Here is a 14,778-nt window from a genome sequence, read left to right on the forward strand (position 1 = left end):
GCTTTATTTCTTACATTGTGTTTCTTCATTTTGGTTCAGACTAATTCTATTCCCCATTCTCCATACAAGGAAATATCATCAGCAGTGGTGACTGTCCTGGCTTCCTCCTAAAGCATTGGTTCTCCATTGAAATTATCCACCAGAGCCATTTGAGAACTTGATAAAATACTATTTCTATTTAAGCTCAATTGCAGGGATTCACAAGATAAGGTATGAATACCTATGTATGCACAAACTCTATAGATTATTCTGATATAAACCAAACTAAAAACCACTGCTTGAAGGTAAGTCTACTTTTCCCCTTTCTAAATTTAGAGAAAAAGAAATCAAGAGTTTCAGTGTTTTAGGGGCCAGAGTAGATGCTAGCCCTGTGGTTCTATCCCCCCGCATTCCATATGGTCCCCCAAGCCAGGAGCGATTTCTGAGTGCATAGCAAGGAATAACCCCTGAGTATCACCGATGTGGCTCCCCCCCCAAAAAAAAAAATAAAGAGTTTCAGAATTTCTAAAATCACACAAAACTGTTACTTTTCACATGCTATGTCTAAATGAATGGTTATAAAATAAAAATATACCAGAGGTGAATTTAAATAAGAAAAAAGGCAAGGATGTTGAGTGATTACTGTATATGTGAGTGGCCAGGGAAGAGGTGCAGGAATTGAGCATAAATGAGTAGTGAGAGAGTATCACTGCACCAGAAAAACAAAATTTTTTCAAGAGGAGTTGGTTGAACAGAGATATAAAATACAAAATAGAATCAGCCAAGCAAAGATCTTAGAAATACCACTGACTTTGACTTTTTTTGTTTGTTTGTTTGTTTGGTTTTGGTGTCACAGCCAATTGCTTTTGACTCTGTGCCTTTGACTCAGTTTGCTTTTGACTCTGTGCACCGGAATCACTACTAATGTGCTTGTGGGGGGTGGGGGGGACTATATGGGATGCTGGGTAGTGAATAAGAGTCAACTGTGTGCATCTCTGGCACCTACTGTGAAGTCTTTGGTGTCGAAACCAATGCCTTTCAGAAAGAATTGAAAAAAGATTACCAGAAATTGGCCTTGAAGTACCATCCTGATAGGAATCCAAATGAAGGAAAGAGGTTCAAATAGATTTATGAAGATTATGAAGTGCTCTCTGATGAAAAAAAAAAGAAGGATTTGTGTGATAATTGAGAATAGGCAATTATAGAAGGTGGAGCAGGTGGTGGGTTTGGCTCCCTCACAGACATCTTTGATGTTTTTTTTGGTAGAGGAGAAAAGTATGCAGAAAGAAAGGAGAGGTAAAAATTTGAGGACCAACTTTCTTTAACCTTAGAAGATTTATAAAATGGTGTGACAGGAAATCTAAATCTGCAGAAGAATTCTATCTATGAGAAACATGAAATCTGTGAGAAATGTAAGAGAGGATCAGTAGTGTGTTATGCCAATTGCTGAGATACTAGAATTTAAATAAGAAGCCATCAGATAGGCCTTACAATATTTCAGCAAATTCAGTCTATGTACATGGAATACTCGGGGGATGAGAAACAGATCAGTCCTAGAGATGGATGTAACAGCTACAATGGAAGATAGTCTGAGAGAAGAAGATTCTAGAAATTACTATTAACCAAAGTATGGAAGATGGTCATAAGAAAACATTCCATAATGAAGGAGTACAAGAACTAGGACTAAAGCTAGGAAACATTAGCATTGTTTTAGATCAGAAGGAAGATGCTGTTGTTACTAGGAAAGGAGAATATAGATATATAGTTGGTTGAAGTATTATGTGACTCCCAAAAGCCAGTATCTACTTGACAAACGAACTATAGCAATCACCTCTCATCTAGTTCTGATTGTGAAGCATGGAGATAACAGGTGTGGCAAAAGAAGGCATGCCAACTTAGAAGAGGCCAAATGAAAATGTTGCCTAATTATTAAATTTAAGAGAAGCTTTTTTTTTCTGGTTTTGGGGTCACAACCAGAAGGGCTCAGGGGTTACTCCTAGCTCTATGCTCAGAAATAGTTCCTGATAGGCTCAGGGGACCATATGGGAACTACTGACCTTCTGCATGCAAGGCAAATGCCTTACCTCCATGCTATCTCTCCGGCCCCCAAGGCAAGCTTTTTTACAAATGGCTTTCTCTCTTCTGAAAAATTCTCTTTCTCTCAGGAAGTAGTAGAATAATGAAACAGATCAGGTAGAACATAAGTTTAGTGGACTTTCATCCAAATTATAAAAGACACACCATTACAACAAAGAAGCTTATGAAGATAATGGGCATCATCTCAGATGGAAGGGGGCCACTGCGTTATACATATTGCTCGCATTCCATGAGCAGTATGAGCAGAATGAGTGAAGGACTACCATTAATGTACTAACTACTTGCAATTTTTAAAGAATAGTCAACATTGTAATGTTTTAAAAGACCATTGAAGAATAGCATCAAATATGCAAGCTCAAAATATAATAAACCTTTTTAAAGTCTCTATGATCCTCCAAATCTATTCAAAATATCTTACCACCATACTCTAGTTCACAGAGGTAGAGTTTACTATACCTCTCAAAGCTTTAGTCATGTATCACCTAATAACAGTGGTATATTTTGAGAAATGTGTCATCAAAAAATTTTATCCTATGACTATCATGTAAGGATAAGTATCATATAGTATAATAATATGGCATGGTTTTATAGTCAACCTATATATGGTAGAACTTCTTATGTTGCAATTAATTAAAACTAAATTTATGATATAAGTATGTCATCATAGCACTTTTTTACAATAAAAATAAGAGTAAGTGCTGTATATTTTATTTCTACAGTAGGGGAGTTATTTCTTATTTTCCTTTTAGGCATTTTTGGTATTGTTTTATTTTATTTTGAGCCACACCTAGTGATGTTCAAGGCTACTCTTGCCTCTGCACTCAGGAATTACTCCTGAAAGTTCTTGGGGGAATCAAATAGGATTCTAGGAATCAAATTGGGTCAGCCACGTTCAAATTAAAAACCCTACGCAGATGTCTATTTTGGGGGGTAGGGGTTTGGGTCACACCCAGCAGTGCTCAGGAGTTACTCCTGGCTCTACGCTCAGAAACCACTCCTGGCAGACTTAGGGGACTATATAGGATGCTGGGGTTTGAAACACTGACCTTCTGCATGCAAGGCAAACACCTCACCTCCATGCTATCTCTCCGGCCCCATGTCTATCTATTTTAATATCATTCCAACCCTCCTTTATTCTTTAGGCTTTTCGTCACAGATTAATTTAATTCATTCATTATATTGTCAGCTCTTTAAAATATCTTTTCCTCCATGCCAGCTTCTAAAATTGAATATATGTTCCAAGTGATCCATACACTGAAAGTATTTTTATTTTGTTTATTAGGATTCTCCAAGTAAATATTAATATCCCCCATTTGACAAAAAACAAAGCAGATTTAAGGTAGGTTCTTTTGTAAAATTAATATCTTTATTTAAGCGTCATGATTATAAACATGTTTGTAGTTTGGTTTCAGTTATTAAAAAATAACACCCCCCCCTCAGCATTGCAAGATTATTATTTTGTTTATAATTCTATTAATTTTATATAAGTTTTATTGAGACCAATGTTAATTACAAGTCTTTCATAGTTATATTTAAGGAACATAGTGACAGTGAATTAGGGCCATTCCCACCACCAGTGTTGACCTCCCTCAGCCCCTGTTCCCAGCATGCATCCCATATATAATAAACTCTTAGCTTCCTGGACTGATAATGTAACAGTTGATTCCTTTTGTGTATAGCTTGTTGTAGTTTGGGTCTCTTGATTCTAATTCTATATTTGTATTATCTTTGCCAGAGTTCTCAGTCTATGATTATAAATTTGTGAAATTTCATTTGCAAAACTTGTCATTCTACAGATGGTATGGTCATCCTAAGTATTCTGTCAATATTCATTTAGATTGATCAATCAGAGGCCCTCATGTTATGTTCCCTTTGAATCAAAATGTTAACTTCTCTGCACAAACATGTTTAGCTTTTATAAATGGACTTTGAAGATAGGTTACGTGACAACTCGTATATAATACTATTCAAAGCCCTCATGAATATATATTACATTTTCAGGTAAAGATATAATAATACTAATATACCAGTGATTCTAATAAGATCTTGAAGTACATATAAAACAAGAAAAGGTTGTTTCTAATATATAAAAAGCAAATGCATGGAAAAAGGGTATCTACAAAATTAATAAAATTTGACATAAAATAAATAGAGTTAGGTTATATGCAGACTCATCATGACTTTTGGAATTCTGCACTAAGAAATTAAACTGCAAACTGATTTATAGAGAGAAGAAAAGGGCCACATTTTTTTTGCACTAGGACTAGGTAGACTTAAATTTAAATCTAGTTCAACTATAAAATAATATGAGACAACCTGTCAAATAAGATTGTCAAGACAATATTAGTATTGCATAAGCAAATATATTAATATTAATATAATATTAATCCATATTAATATTCTCTCTTTTTATCACTTCTATTCTAATTGAGCATAAAACCAGAATAATTGTTTCAGGTAGCAAGTTATTTACATATTTTTGTTCTGGGGCCACACTCAGGTTCTAGGCCTAGGAATCATTTTTGGTCATGCATTTTGGCAATGATCAAAGCTGTGTGCAAGGCAACTGCTTAATCAGCTGTACTCTTTCTGGCTCTGAGAAAGCTCTCTGAAGATTTTTTTAAACAACTAATTTCTTTTCTTTATATTGTAATAATTTTTATTGTGACCAAAGAGTGAATAACAAATCTTTCACAGTAGTATTTAAGGTACATAGTGACAATGAATCAGGGCCATTCCCACCACCAGGGTTGTCCTCCTCCCTCCACCCCTTTTCCCAGCATGTGTCCCATATCTCCCCTTTGTCCCCCCCACACTGGGGTGCTAGTGAAACTGTTCTCTTCTGTGAGTAGCTTGTTGTAGATAGTGTATCATTTCTGTAAACAACGAATTTCTAAGGGTTGCAGAATTGAGATAATGAGACATAAGGAGCTTGGGGGAGCTTTTTAGAATCCCTCCAAGGATCCATTCATCTATTTAGAAAATATGTCCATCAAGAAATCAGACCAATTCTGTGTTAGAGCCTAAGGAAATCAGAAGAAAGGAGACTCCCTGACCAGCTACATCCTATTGTAACCCAAACCAGAATTCATAATATGAGTTAAATTTATAAGCTGGTGTCTTTCTGAAAATAAATAAATGTTCACTTTAACAACTTTAAACCAACAAATCTAATATCAAAAATTTTAATTGAAAAAATTAATTCGTTTTTAAAAGAAACTATTTTGGCACTGTTTATACTAACTGAATTTATTGTTGATTGGAAACAAATATGTTGATCACCCAGGGGACTAGTTAAATAAATTGTTATTCATCATGTAGTAGGGGACTAAGTGGTCATTAATGATATGCCAAGCATTCAATTTAAATGTCCATTGTGTGCTATTTTTAAGATATAAATTAGAAAATATTGTTCTAGAAAATGTTATGTTCAGGTTACCATTTTATATGTATAGAATTTATTAATACAAATATAAAGTATTCATATTAATATATTTTAATTAATATAATATTTGCACATACATACAAATGCAAACTGAAGGTGAAAACACAAGTGATATTTTTAATTTGTATACTTTTCTGAATTATTCGAATTTTCACACCGAATGACGTTTTTCTGTTAATTTAAACAGAAGTGTTTTTTTCTCTTTTTTTCCAAAAATAAATCTCAAAGACCCTGGATTTACATGATACTCTTTGTCTCTTCTTAAGCTTTTTGGCTCCCTTTTCTAGACTCATGGATACACCTCAACAGTTACTAATTGATGTATTGGGGAAATGAATTCTTCTATATTTTAAGATTTTCACTCACAGTAGAACTGTTTTCATCATACTATCCGACTAGGAGAGAGAAAACCATTAGAGAGATGTTTATGATGATGTAAAACTTCAAGATAATAATTATAACAATCCTACTTAGTACTGGGAAAGCTACCAGAGTCTTAAAAGTGGTCTCAGATATTAACTAATTAAGCAAAGTGAGGACAATGACAAGAGTGGGAGATTTTAATCTAAAAAGCATGAGGGGGCCTTTAGATGCTGAGGAGATAAAACCAGCAAACACAGGGGTTAGGAAGTAGAACAGTCAAATAACGAGAAATTCAGGGCAGAATTAGAGATAGCATAAGCTAATAGGCATTTTGAAGACTGAAAGTAAAAAACATAATTTGAAAAGATAGGTGGGCAGAGTGTAGAGGGGGCCAGGAAATTGCTGAAAATAGTATAAAAGGAGGAAAGGGCAGCTTATAGAAACGTTAACAAAATCACACTGATTATAGATTTCATATTATTAACACATTTAATTATGCTTTGTAAATATTTGAAAGTGGAACAAATCCCGTGACCCTAAAATTCACATAATTTTGAATGCCATAGACAGTGTCCCTGCCAATCAGAATTACTGACAACATTTATCTCTGCAGCAGAGGGAAAGCATTAAATATACATCACAGATGTGTATTCTTGGGAAAGCCTTAGAGGACTGCCCGCTCACATCCCATGATCAAATTTACATTCACTAAGAAAACATGAACATCAGACACTAGCTGAAAAGATAGTCTTAGGCATCTGTAGAGTAGTAGCTTCTCTATCAGGAGTTCTGAGAAAAAGCTAACATTATTGTAAATGTGGATTTTGGAGCCAGCTGTTTTTGATCGATCCAGTTTTGACCGCTTTACTTCTCCACTCAATTACCAACCCAAATGGTCTCCATTTACAATGCATGTTAATCATTTTAATTTGGTAATATCTGCCTTCAAGTTGTTCTGAGGATAGAAAGAGATGGGGGTGGGGTTTTCCATGGTTTTTGAAGATAAAACATCTATTGAGTTGAGGGAAGAAAGGTCCAAGAGGGCATGGTAGGAGCCAAAGCCATTTATTGTGCCAGGAAGCTGAAATACTTGTCTCCTATCGATGAAAACGATAAAGATTTCTTTGAGTTACTCTGTTTCTATGACTTTAAGGATACGTCTTTTCCAATATGCTTAGAAGAAATATGCATCTATTCATCTGTTCTTCCCCCAACTCCCTCTTCTAAGCTTCTGAATGCACTACTCTGTAGTTGAAATACCTCTGTCAATTTCTAAGTATGTGTTTCTGAATCACTGGTGATTTGCATACCAGATAAAAATGCAAAAAACATACCAGTATATTTTGATCAAAGCTGCATGCACTTTTTCCTCTTTTACTGAGACTCATAGAAATCATATTTCTAGTGATCTGCTAGACTAATAATTATATCTCTAGTATATTTTATTGAAGCAGTGATGAATGGGAAGATGGTTAGGTGTATCGCAGTAGTGAATACTAAGAACATTATGAGCATTTTCAGTGATGTTTATGAATTAAGCAATAAGGGTTTAATTTTAGCAAGATGTTCTACAGGATATTCAAATTATTTGTTATAAGTATATTTGACTTTGTCTTTCTTCCTCCCTCTCATCCTTCCTATATTTGCTCATTTTAACTTGTTGCTATTAAGCACAATCCTTAAGGTTCTTGTTGTAGATCAGTTGGGAGAGATATTCTTCCCAGGCCTTCATTTTTCTCTGCTACTTGGTTCATATTTGGTCTGTGTCTCCTCCATACATAGCTTGTCTCTGGAGTGTAAACTAATTCTGTCAGTTGGTTAAGTAAAATAGAACTAGAAAATAAGAATTTCAGAGCTCATTCACAAGAAATGTAAATTATGTGCTGCATGGTTTTTATGACCGGACATACCAATTCTTTTCCCAGATGATTGGGAATTGGCCACAAGCCAAATGAAGTGCAGGAGAATCAGCTTTCAAAAACTGATGAATTAATTTCCAAGGTCTGCAAATCCAAATGATCGCAAACTAGTTGGCTTAAAAAGAGACAAATTTATTATGGCACAATTCTTGAAGTCACAAGTCAACTTGTCAACAGTATTGGTTCCTTCTAGACTCCAAGGAATAATCCATCCCATGATTTTTCTAGCTCCTGATAATTGTTGGTATTCTCAGCATTTCTTGGTTTATGGTACATCACTTCATTCTGTCTTAATTTTCCCTTGCCTTATTGTGTCTGTATATTAATATTGTTTATATTTTATTTTGATAATTTCCATTAAATTTAGGGTCATCTATTAAATTCAGCATAATATCATCTTAAGGTATTTAAATTAATAACATCTAAAATCTATTTGTAATTCAGTATACATCTACAAGTACTTGAATATATTTTGATAAGTCACTATTCAGTTCATTATGTCTTGTTCTATTAACAATCAATAGCCAATTCTGAGCAAAATAAACAAAAACAAAAATACCAAATAACATAGCACATGGTATATAAAGAGATATATTAAAGAATAAAATCTTTGAAGCAAAGATTTGCAACTAATATATCAATCAAAAAGAGTTACAGTTAAACAGATTTGGTTCATTTACTCTATACTAGACAGATAGTAAAAAGAACTATAGCTATTATGGATTATAAATTATAAACATATGGATTTTAAATTATAAACATTTGGGCTAGCTTCAGCAGCACATATACTAAAATACTACAGAGATAGTAAAAAGAACTATAGCTATTATGGATTATAAATTATAAACATTCGTGCTCACTTCAGCAGCACATATACTAAAATTGGAATGATACAGAGAAGATTAGCATGGCCCCTGCACAAGGATGACACACAAATTCGTAAGGTGTCCCATATTTTTCAAAAAAAAATTATACACATTTATTAAACACAAGGGTCTGGTCACCATGTCTGCACATGACCAACTCCATGGTCTTACTCTCAAAAGAGATATGAATCAAGCTGTAAAAAATCATGGACACACTAACTTCGAAGATGAAATCTGGCAATCTTGGGAGGAGAAGGAGGGCCAAGTCCTCACCCTGCTGAAGCCAATCATGCTGCACCCATCAGCCATAATTACTGCTTTTGCCTATGGCCTTGCTTCACCATTTCTCTTTGACTCTCTTCAAAGACACCAATCTGACCAAAATTCCAGGTATGCCAGTATTTAGGCCGATATCACCAGGGCAATTTTGGAGTGAGTGTAGACATCCTACCTGGCCCCCCACTTTGCCTTTTCATAATTCTGGAAGACCTGGCAGTAGAAAGCATTCCTCACAGAAGCAGTAGTATCAGCAATGGTACTTTAATTTTCTATACCATGCAACTGTGACAATTTCATTTATATTTAATACCATCATCCCTGTAGGAACACAATTTATAACTTTCTAACCCAGATAGCTTGGAAGTAGCTCCTGACAGGCTGAGAACTGAAGGGGCATCCCTAATTCCCTCCCAAAATCTGGGGTAAATCCAGATCTATAATCAGCTGTTCTTCCTAACACACAGAGATAAGCCTACCCAGGGTGAAAAATGAGGTTGGAAAATGAGTAGTGACAAGATACAGAGAAAAGAGAAAAAAGAGAAACTTACCTATTGGAATCCCTGAATTCCATTTCTGAAACTGCTATATACAGTAAATTTAAGAGAAATAGATTAATTCTATTTAAAAATTTTCTAAATGAGCTTCTCTAAGTTATAAATTAAAGACTTCTAAACCTCTAACATGTGTTGTATGTGCATATAACACATGTGTTTAATATATTTATAAAACAATAAAATACTAGCAGATAATAGGACTGAAATAGCTTGTTTGGGCTTCTATTCATTTTTATTTCTTAAATTTGTATGATCGAATGTTATAGGATGAACATGTATTACTTTTGTAATTTTTAAAATAAAAATAATGGAATGAAAGAAATAGGTTCAGAATCCATAATGTTTCTTTTCATTTGAGAATCTTAAATAGTATATGATTCCAGTCTACTCAAGAGCCCATAATTACAACATGCCCCTAGACCTCAGATAACATGTTTTATTCTTTATAAAAAGCTATTTATATGGGACCACGGATGATAAAAGGTTTAGGTTGGGACAGACAAAGAAGTTGCTGTCTCATCTTTGTAGGCATGACATGTTCCTTAGGTCACTTGGTAAATTTTAAAAGCGCCAATATGTCCTAGTTTTCTTTTTTGCCTCTTAGAGAAATTTGCACATTATAGAAATCCAAGTTAAAAAGAAAAAGAAACAACTGACTTTTGTCATTTCCCTTAGCAAAACAAAGAGACAAAAGCAGCCTTGACTGCAACTGCATTAGCAAGTTGGAACAGAACAGTTTGCTAAAATGTCACAATTAAGAGCTCTGAAGAATTTTCCTGCTGGACTCTGCACAGAGGGATGCTGAAAGCACCATCCACCCCCTTGTCTTTTCTTCAGTTCAAATTTTATAAGAGAAGCAACCAATTTTTGGGGGGTTAGCACAAACTTACTTTCTTAGTAGAGACCTCTGAGCTCTGCTACCAGTATAGTGAGGCATCAGAATTCCTTTGAGGTGCCAGGGCCAGAGGTTTTCAACACCTAATGAGCTCTTAGAAACATTAGAGAGCATCCAAAATTTCAGATTTCCGGTCCCAAGGATTTCCATCTGAACACCGGAAGACAGGTCCCCGAAAGACCTGGTCTTCAAACAGTTTGTATAATTACACAAGGCAAACAATAGAACTGTGTATTGAGCACTCCTGCGCATGACCCAAAACACACTCTCTTGTCATACCTCTTGTCTTGTAACCTGTTAAAAGTTCTGAAAAGCAGAAGTGTGGGATTGTTTATATAGTTATTGCAGTTGTCATTCTTTTATTCATATCCTAGAGTAAAAATAAATGGGATTGGAAGGCCATTTATGAGTAATTATCTTTACTCAGAGGTTTAAAAAAAACAAGCAATAAAAGAAAGCTCATATTCTATTACAAGGAGAGAAGAACAATTCATAATGCTCTAGAGAAAAGTAATCGATTTTTAAAACATGTTAAGTTTCCCTGGCTGGAAGTAATCATTCAAATTTTGAGGAAAGAGAAAAACATCAAGCCTTATTGATCAAACATTTCTGGCTACATGTCAAGTAACTGCTATAAATTAGTTGTATACTTTCAAACTGTTGTGTTTTCTGCTGAGATATCTTTTGCCTCGCTTGGTAGCTTATTCATATTGCTGCATTGATTAGTTAGAGGTCTTGTTGTTTAAATTGTTCTTTCCTTTAAAGTGGAAGATCCGTGACTGAACTAGCCTCCATGCTTCAATTCAGTAATAATTTACAGGAGAGGATTTGTGGGAGGAGGGATAAGGTGGGGGCACTCTTCTACTATTCCTTCCATTCAAAACTATGCTAAAAGGAGCCAGAAAACATCCACAGGACATCTGGGTTTGAATTTGGTTCCTGCCTTTTTCAGCTTTCCCATCCCTAGCATAAGTGAGTCATTTTCTCTCATTCTCTCCCCACAGACCTAAGGTTGTGTCAGTCACTTCCTCTTGAGAATGGGAGGTCCTAGAAATTTGAATTGACAATTCTATAGAGAACAAAGCCTGAACATGGAAACAATTCTGAGTGATAAAGGATAGATTCCTTTATGAACTAAGTTCTTAAAATATGGTTGCTGTGGGGTTATGTAACTAAATATGGAGGCTGAAATCTATTTGACAACATTTAAAGGTTTCTGAAGTGCAATAACCAAAAAATAATAAAAAATTAAAATCAGAAGTGTTTTTGGCAGCACAAACCTGTGTTGTATTTTTGGACAAAAAAAGGTGGTGGGAGTCTTTGCATCCTGGTTGCCATTTTATTTGAGGAATAAAAGTTTCTTAGTTTAATGTAGATCTTTTTGCTCATTTATTGTTTCCATTTGCTTTGTCATCCTTGATGCCTTTAGTTTCAATGTCATGGAGCATTCTGCCTATGTTTCCCTCTATATACCTTATGGTTTTCTCACTAATATCAAGGTTTTTAATCCATTTTGATTTGACTTTTGTGCAGAAAACCCAGGCTGGAGCAGTGGTGCGAGTTGTAGGGCATTTGCCTTGTATGTACTAACCTAGGATGGACATACGGTCATATGGTCCCCCAAGCCAGGAACAATTACTGTATGCATAGCCAGGTACAGTAAACCCAGAGCATCACTGGGTGTGGCCCAAAAAGAAAAGAAAGAAAGAAAAGAAAAAGAAAGCTAAATTCATGAAACTTGCTTATACACGAATAAATATGGAGAGTATTATGCTGAGCAAAATGAGAGACTACAGATAGATATAGGATGATGGCAATCATTTGTGTGATATTGAAAATGAAAGATTTTCTTGGACAACTTTGTAACTGTATCTCTTGGTGATTAATTTAAACATTTGTTTAGAAAGGGGGTTAGGGAGTGCCAACAAATTTTTAAAAGTCCGAGTCTATATCAGGAAAGAATATAATCATCATAGAAGAAGCATTAATAAGAAGCATAAAGAATGTCTTGATGGGGGTGGGGCAGACTGGTCAATATGGTGACTATTGAGAATTTGTTAAGTGGCCAGCTTGGGGTTAGATTTTGAAGAGTTAGGATGAAAAAGAACAGTATGATTATAATTTATATATTTATTTAGTGTTTTTTTTTGGGGGGGGGCTACACCTGGTGACTTTCAGGGGTTTTTCCTGCTGGGGGATTGAACCATGCAGGGCAAATGCCCTACCACTTGAGCCACCACTCAAGCCCCATATTTAGTATTTTTGATATAATAGTTTTGTTTGTTTGTTTTGGGGTCACACCTGGTGGTGCACAGGGCTTTTTTTGGGTCACACCTGGCAGCGCTCGGAAGGTGCTCCTGGCTCTATGCTCGAAGGTCGCCCCTGGCGGGCACGGGGAACCAGGTGGGATTTGAGCCAACGTCCTTCTGCAGGAAGGACAGACGCCTTGCCTCCATACTATATCTCCAGCCCCACTTTATTCCTTTAATTATGTCTTTATTTTTTTTAAAAGAAACTTTTTTCTTTAGATATGTGTGAGCATATATATTTTTATTTTTTGTCGTGTGTCTGTTTTCTTCTCTCTCCACCCCCAAATCCACCAACAATACAATGTAGCACCACTTTTTCCTGCAAAGGCATATTTAAAAAAAGGGGAAATTTTACGTGTATAGTCCATGGAAAAGACATAACCAAATAAAATATGTCACCTGTAAAACAGCATTTTCCTTTCACTTCCCTCAGAGGCAGACACACAAATGGATTGAGAAAATATATCTGAAGTAGCCCTGAAATTATTGGTATTTATTTTTATGAAATACTTCTAAAAACAATAGCTATTCCTCCTCTATTTTATTTTTTGTTTTATATATCATGTTTGTACATGTACACATCCCATTTATTTATTAATGATTTAAGTTTCCATTTCTTGTCTATGTTAAATACTGTTGCAGTGAGCATGTGGATGCAGAAGATAACTATCTCTTTGTGAGAGTATAAATATCTCTTATGTAAAGCCTTTCATGGGACTAATATTTCTCAAATATTTCAGAAAGTACTGGTCTAGCATCTACTAAATGGAAACAATTTTTTCCCTAAGAAAAGGCATTAGGGAGACTTTGTGGTATATTCATTTATATTTACTATGCTTGGATGAAGGTCACATTACTGAGAAATAATTAAAAATTGCTAAAAATATATATCTCCATTAGCCACTCCAACTCTCTATTTCTATTTCTTTAGGAGAACAATCATATTCCATTAGTTCAATAAGAACTTTTTCTCATAAACTTACTCGACAATACTGACTTTTTAAAAAAAATAATAAAATGCAGGGAAGATAAAAGAAGGGCAGGAGAAATGAATGAGGAAGGGAGGAAGGAATAGAAAGAGGGAGTAAGGGAAGGGGGAAGGGAGGGAGGTAGGGAATAACAGAAGGAAGGGAGGAATTAAGAAAGTGAGGGAGAAGGGAGAAAGGAAAGGAAGAAGAGAGAGAAAAGGAGGAAGGAATGGAGAAAATGAGGAAAAGAAGGAGGAAAAATATGAGAAAGAAAAGGATAAAGGGAGGAGGAAGAAGAGTCAGGCTTAAGTTTTTGGGCAGTAATATGTACAGAAATCTTATCTGTGCTGCTCTACTATCCATAGAGAATAACATATAAGCCATGAAAATAATACACAAATATATTAATGGTGGGCAGAGATTTCAATTCAGAAATGAAATTTCCAGGAATCAGAAAATATAAAAATCAATGAGGGTCTACAAAGAAGACCTTTCATTATAAATTTATGTCATCAATTGGACTCATGTCACTGTCATAATGTGGTTGATTGAAATATAGAGCAAGTTGAAATAGATTGATATGCATAAAGAAGTTACCTATCAATATTTGATAAACCATGTTTATTTAAGATGAGAGAAGATTAAAATGTCTATTATGTCTCTAAATTGTATTACATGATAAATATTACTAATCTATAGTAAAGGGTTTCATTACATGAATTAACTTTTAACAATAATTTATAAAATATAACATATTTAATACAGACCAACTTTAAGCAATAAACAGTAGACTTTGTACAATTCAACCTTACAGTCATACTTACCTGTCTAATATAATTTATTCCAAATTATATTTTCTATCCCCTCCAATTATTATACATCCAAGTGTGAAGCTGTAGAGAAAGAACTAGTGTTTTGGAAAGTAGCATAACTGCACCTGTACATTCATCCAAAATTCACCAGTCCTTAGGCAAGGTTTAACAACATTTAACAAGATTTAACAACATGAAACTGAAAACACTTAACTGGTTTTGTTATATAAGAACAGCAATCTCATATGATTCAATACCTAAAGTCTTTAGATTAGCTTTTATTTTGAAACAC

The 14,778-nt window shown here is 34.8% G+C and overlaps 1 protein-coding gene, 1 non-coding gene and 1 pseudogene across 3 annotated transcripts in view; 2 read left to right on the forward strand and 1 right to left on the reverse strand.

The window, feature by feature from the left end:
- SYNPR (synaptoporin) overlaps positions 1 to 14,778 on the reverse strand; it is a 360,846-nt gene that overhangs the window by 91,361 nt on the left and 254,707 nt on the right. The gene's annotated exons all lie outside the window — the stretch shown is intronic.
- On the forward strand, positions 959 to 1,878 carry LOC126013615 (dnaJ homolog subfamily A member 1-like; annotated as a pseudogene).
- LOC126015033 (U6 spliceosomal RNA) lies at positions 8,656 to 8,762 on the forward strand. The gene has a single exon (XR_007497939.1). It is a non-coding gene; the product is annotated as a U6 spliceosomal RNA (small nuclear RNA).

Source organism: Suncus etruscus, chromosome 7 (genome assembly GCF_024139225.1).
Source record: "Suncus etruscus isolate mSunEtr1 chromosome 7, mSunEtr1.pri.cur, whole genome shotgun sequence".
Lineage (NCBI taxonomy): Eukaryota > Metazoa > Chordata > Mammalia > Eulipotyphla > Soricidae > Suncus > Suncus etruscus.